Here is a 5,075-nt window from a genome sequence, read left to right as displayed (position 1 = left end):
GTTTCCCCCCCCCCCCCCCTCCCCGGACATGAAGGGGTTAAGCCTTGTATTGACTTATATAGAGGGCGGTTAGACGCAGATGAATGGGCGGCACAAAGCTGCCGTTCAGCAAAAAACATTCCTGTTAATGTAAATGGAGGGGGAGGACATGGGTGACACAGCAATGGCTGGACTATAGATAGGACACCGGCGCTCCAATTTAGATGAAGAAGACGTCTTTTTTAACGTGCAACGTTTCGGGGGTCACGCAGGATCCCCTTCCTCATGCACAACATGTGAACATTGTTCATGAACTGAGCGGTAAGGAGTGCGATGGGTTCATGGACAGTAATGACTGGGACACGTCCTCTCGGCTGCAATCGGTGGTTTCGGGGGGGTTCGGATTTTTTCCCCAAATCTTATGTCAGAAGCTCCCGCCGTCGTTGCATTCAAAGCCACAAGTGGGAAGAACCAATCGCTGGGCTTTTGGAGGGCTTACGTTAAAGTGCACCGTGACGTCACAACTTGGACGATCCGGGGTGCATCTAGTAGTCTGAACTGTCCAAGTTGTAACTGCCACTTGCAGGGCCGGTCATGTGATTATGTTGCAGAACTGCCAATCGGAAAGTTGCAGTAACGCGTGCTAAAAGGTAAACTTTGCCGGGCGTATTTTTGTTTCAACGCAGGTGTCGTTCACAACGCACGTGCATGAAAACGCATCAGGGTTCCTTCGCACCAGCAGCACCGGGCTGCATTGGGCGGCAACGCAACCCCAACCCAAGGACAAGGCAAATTTGCCTTTTGTCCTACGGCTCCGGGGCCCCCCCGACATGCAAAAAAATAGCACGTGTTGCATTTTTGCACTGCTCCGTTTTGCCGTGCTGCAATGCATTGCAATGCGCTGCAGCGCATATAAGTCCATGGAAGTTTGATAAGAAGCAAGCACTATAGTGCATTTCAACAACGCATCGCAGCGCACATGCAGACGGCATATCAGCGCCCAGGCGTCATGTGCACAACACTGTGCCTGACGAAGGGATCGCGTGAGGCTCCGAAACGTTGCATTCACATGTCATGCTAAAGGAATACGAATTAAGATGATATACCGAAGCAGAATGTGCAACATATCTTCTAGAAGGTGCACAATAACATGCGTCGTACGAATGAGCCCCTAACGCACGCACAAGTGTGAAGGAGACACTGTCGTTGCTATCTATGTCTCCCAATGGCAGTGTCTCTAAAGTGCTGTAGCTATAGTGATGGTTAATATAAACAAACAGGCCCAGCAAGCGGGCAACCCCCACCGCCCCCCTACCGACTACCAAGCTCGGGTACCTGCGGCAGTCGCCCTTCCGTCTGACCGCCCTCATCTGCCTCCGCTCTCCGCTCAGGAACCCGGGCCGATGGATGCTGCGAGCGGATCCCCGGTCACCTTACTCGTGCTGTTGGCCTCCAGGCTGTGTTCCATCTCCATGGAAACGGCTAGAATTGACAGGCGGAGGCGGATCAGGGAAAAGTCCCGCCCTCCATGGGCAGCCCGATGGTAGGGTGAAGAGTGACACCCAGCGTAGCTTCTCATCACTGAGCGCACTCCATTCACAAAGCTAACACACCAGGGTAAGGATACGGATCTCCCAAAAAGTCACAGTGATCTCATGCTGGGCCCAATGGGATTGAAAGTAGAGTCGCTCGGCTACAATAGAGATCTCTGTCCTTGTGTAAAGCTTTGTGAATTGAGTCTTAGCTCAGACAGATAATCTGAGTGCTACCAACATGAGGAATGCTTGGGTGAAGGATCTGATAGGGGGAGATTAATGCCCACTGAGATCCTGTCCCAGGGGGTCCCTTTGGAGGTGCATGACCCTTTAAATTTTTAAGTGTATTGCTGGGGGCCTCACGGCAGTCTACTTGGAGCGCCGGCCTACACGTCTCACTGCTCGTCCAGCGGTCCCACAACTCGTTCACCAACCCGCACATCTGCCCAAGTCACCCCGGTGAGACCCCCCACATCTGGCCCTGGTGAGACCCTTTGCGTCTTCCCCTGCCGCCCTGGTGAGACCCTGCGCATCTGCCCCTGGTGAGACCCTTTGCGTCTTCCCCTGCCGCCCTGGTGAGACCCTGCGCATCTGCCCCTGGTGAGACCCTTTGCGTCTTCCCCTGCCGCCCTGGTGAGACCCTGCGCATCTGCCCCTGGTGAGACCCTTTGCGTCTTCCCCTGCCGCCCTGGTGAGATCCTAGACATTTGCCCCTGTTTTGTATCTGCCGCCCTGGTGAGACCCTGCGCATCTGCCCCTGCCGCCCTGGTGAGACCCTGCACATCTGCCCCTGCCGCCCTGGTGAGACCCTGCACATCTGCCCCTGCCGCCCTGGTGAGACCCTACGCATCTGCCCCTGCTGCCCTGGTGAGACTCTCTTCATCTGCCCCTGCCACCGCAGTAAGACCCTGTGCATCTGCACCTTGAAGCCCTAGTGAGACCCTGCGTATCTCCTGGTGAGACCCTGTGCATCCGCTTCTTACGCCCTGTTGAGACCCTCCACATCCGCCCCTGTGGCCCTGGTGAGACCCTGCGCATCTGCCCCTCCCGCCCTGGGGAGACACATGGCATCTGCCCCTGCCGCCCTGGTGAGACCCTCCACATCCGCCCCTGTGGCCCTGGTGAGACCCTGCGCATCTGCCCCTCCCGCCCTGGGGAGACACATGGCATCTGCCCCTGCCGCCCTGGTGAGACCCTCCGCATCTGCCCATGCTGACTCGGTGGGGCCCTCCGCATCTGCCCCTGATGAGACCCTCTGCTGAGACCCTCCATAACTGCACCTAGTGAGACCCTCTATCAGCCGCTGATGAGGCCCTCTGCATCTGCCCTGGTAAATTGCAATACATCCCCTTTTTAATACAGGACAAGACCCTGCTAGCTTTGTTTACAGCAGCCTGGCACCACGGTGAACCACGGACCTGCACATAGTACGTGGCAGTGACCCGCGGCATGCCTATGTATGCACCTGGTTTCTTGTTAAGATGGCGGCACGGGAGTAGGGACCCAGCGCATGGCTGGGGATCAGTGGATCACAACAGGACAATGCTGGACTCACTGGGTTGGGGAATATGATAGCTGAGCTCAACCCAGTTAAGAGGAGGGTAAAAGCAAAGTAGCCCCCCTGTGGGGTAGGAGGGGGGGGGCGATCCTTCTTTAAGCATATATAGCAGGGGTAGACAACCCCAGCACTCCAGCTGTTTTGGAAAGTCCCATGAGGCATTGCAAGACTCTGAAATCCACAGTCAGGGACTTTATTTCTGTGTCTCGACATGCGTTTGAAGCGCACTTCAATTGCAAGTCTCCAGATTTCACTTTATTTCCATCGTGTAGCGTGGAAGAACTTCTTGAGGCTGCATTGGACCCCATTTGCATGTCTTTGAATGCAGCTGGCCCTATTGAGATCTGTTCACATTGCAGGTTATTGCTCTGCGTTCAAATGCAAAACTCAGCATCCATATACAAAGCCCATCCACCCTAATTACAGTCAGCTGGGAAGCTTACACGTGAACCCGGCCTGGCCTTAAAGGAGAACTATGGGGTCAGTGTTTTTCCCCATAGTTCTCCTTAGGGTAACGGGAGGACACAAACAAGCGTCCTCCCGTCACCCTAAGCTCAGTATACCGCGAGCTGAGACGCCGGAGCGGATCCCGACGTAAATGATGTGATCCGCCCAGCTGCGTGAGTGACAGCTGGCTCTGCCTCTAGAGGCAGAGCCAGCTGTACCCGCCCCCTTCCCCGTCCGTTCCGCCAGTCAGCGCTGGCAGATCGGAGCGGGGAGAGGGGAATCCAGCCCCTGTCACGGCAGAGAGCCGTGACAGGATCGAGAGGCGAGCGAACCCGGTATGTGTTCGCTCACCTCCCGATCTACTGGGCCGACCTGTGACAGTCTCATTGTCACAGGTCGGCTAGAACTATGAGGTGAGTGAAAAGCACCCCCCTCATACTTCTCCTTTAAACATGCAAAAAGGTAACAACATTGCTAAATGGCCCGGGGACCTTATGGGGCCGGCATGTACCTGTGTTCGCCGTCAATCCCTGTGTCCCGTGAAGTTCCCTAGGTCCCAGGTCCCGACTGTATATGGTGTCCAGACTTAGGCCCAAGTTGCAGTTGAGCCGCACTCCCTATCCTTTGCTGGAGTAACGTCGCCGTGGCAACCAACAGAGCGGTCAGTGAGTGCTCCAGTGTTCACTGCAAGCCACGTTTATCTTAATGCACATTTGGGGTTATTAAATAAACAGAGCAAATGGCAACCGTTTGCAGAGGGGGGATTAATCCATTGCAGCCGGATCTCAGATTTCAGTTTACGTCAGCTTACTGATTTACAGTTGCTATGGGTTACCGCATCCTCGTTGCTCTGTGTTGCTTTATTGTTTTGCCTTAGCAGGAAGGGGCATCCTGGAAATAAATATATAACAATGAGTGACCCTAGAAGAGCTAAGAACGATGGTTCCAGGGACATCTGTGCTGGTAATAGTGATACATGCAGTGACCATGCTGAGTCAGTAATAGGAGGACAATTGCTGGGACACTATACTGCTGAACCTGGAATGGGACATCTCCATGGACAATATATGGCGGGTTTGTGTAGAGGGTGATACTTCTACAGATACCCTGTTGCTGAGTTGGGGATGGAGGGAACATTGGTATGTCTGGGAGTAACATTTCCCAATGGAGATATGTCCAGGTACAATGTGCTGCGTACCAGGGGAACATTCCCGGGACATTGTGCTTCTGAGCTGAGGAAGGGGGGTGAGGCCCTGAGGATTAATGGATGGGGGGGGACTCCCAGATTTCCATGTACAGCATTCTGCTGAGCCAGGGTTGTCTTCATTACCTCCCTGTTCTCTCATTAACTCCCTGACCCCCTCATGATCCCCGGCCCCTCATTACCCCTTATCCCTCATTACCCTCTGCTACTCCTTACACTCCCCAACCCCTCATTACCCCCCATCCTCCATTATCCCCATCCCTCATTTCCCCTTGGTTCCTTGTTACCTCCCTGTATCCTCATTACCTCTTGGCCACTGCCCCCCGTCGTTACCCTCAGTCCCTCATTATAG

The 5,075-nt window shown here is 54.5% G+C and overlaps 1 protein-coding gene across 1 annotated transcript in view; it reads right to left on the bottom strand.

Annotated features, from left to right (window-relative positions):
• Nucleotides 1–1,504, bottom strand: part of LOC108793337 (serine/threonine-protein kinase Nek6-like) — an 8,778-nt gene extending 7,274 nt beyond the window's left edge. The window contains exon 1 of the mRNA XM_018564251.1: nucleotides 1,315–1,504. The gene's annotated coding sequence lies outside the window, so the exon portion shown is untranslated. The remainder of the gene's footprint in view (nucleotides 1–1,314) is intronic.
• Between the last annotated feature and the right edge of the window lie 3,571 nt (nucleotides 1,505–5,075).

Source organism: Nanorana parkeri, unplaced genomic scaffold (genome assembly GCF_000935625.1).
Source record: "Nanorana parkeri isolate BGI_ZX_2015 unplaced genomic scaffold, ASM93562v1 scaffold740, whole genome shotgun sequence".
Taxonomy (NCBI): Eukaryota; Metazoa; Chordata; class Amphibia; order Anura; family Dicroglossidae; genus Nanorana; species Nanorana parkeri.
The sequence above is the reverse complement of the archived record's forward strand: the minus strand, read 5'-3'. Positions and strand labels throughout refer to the sequence as shown.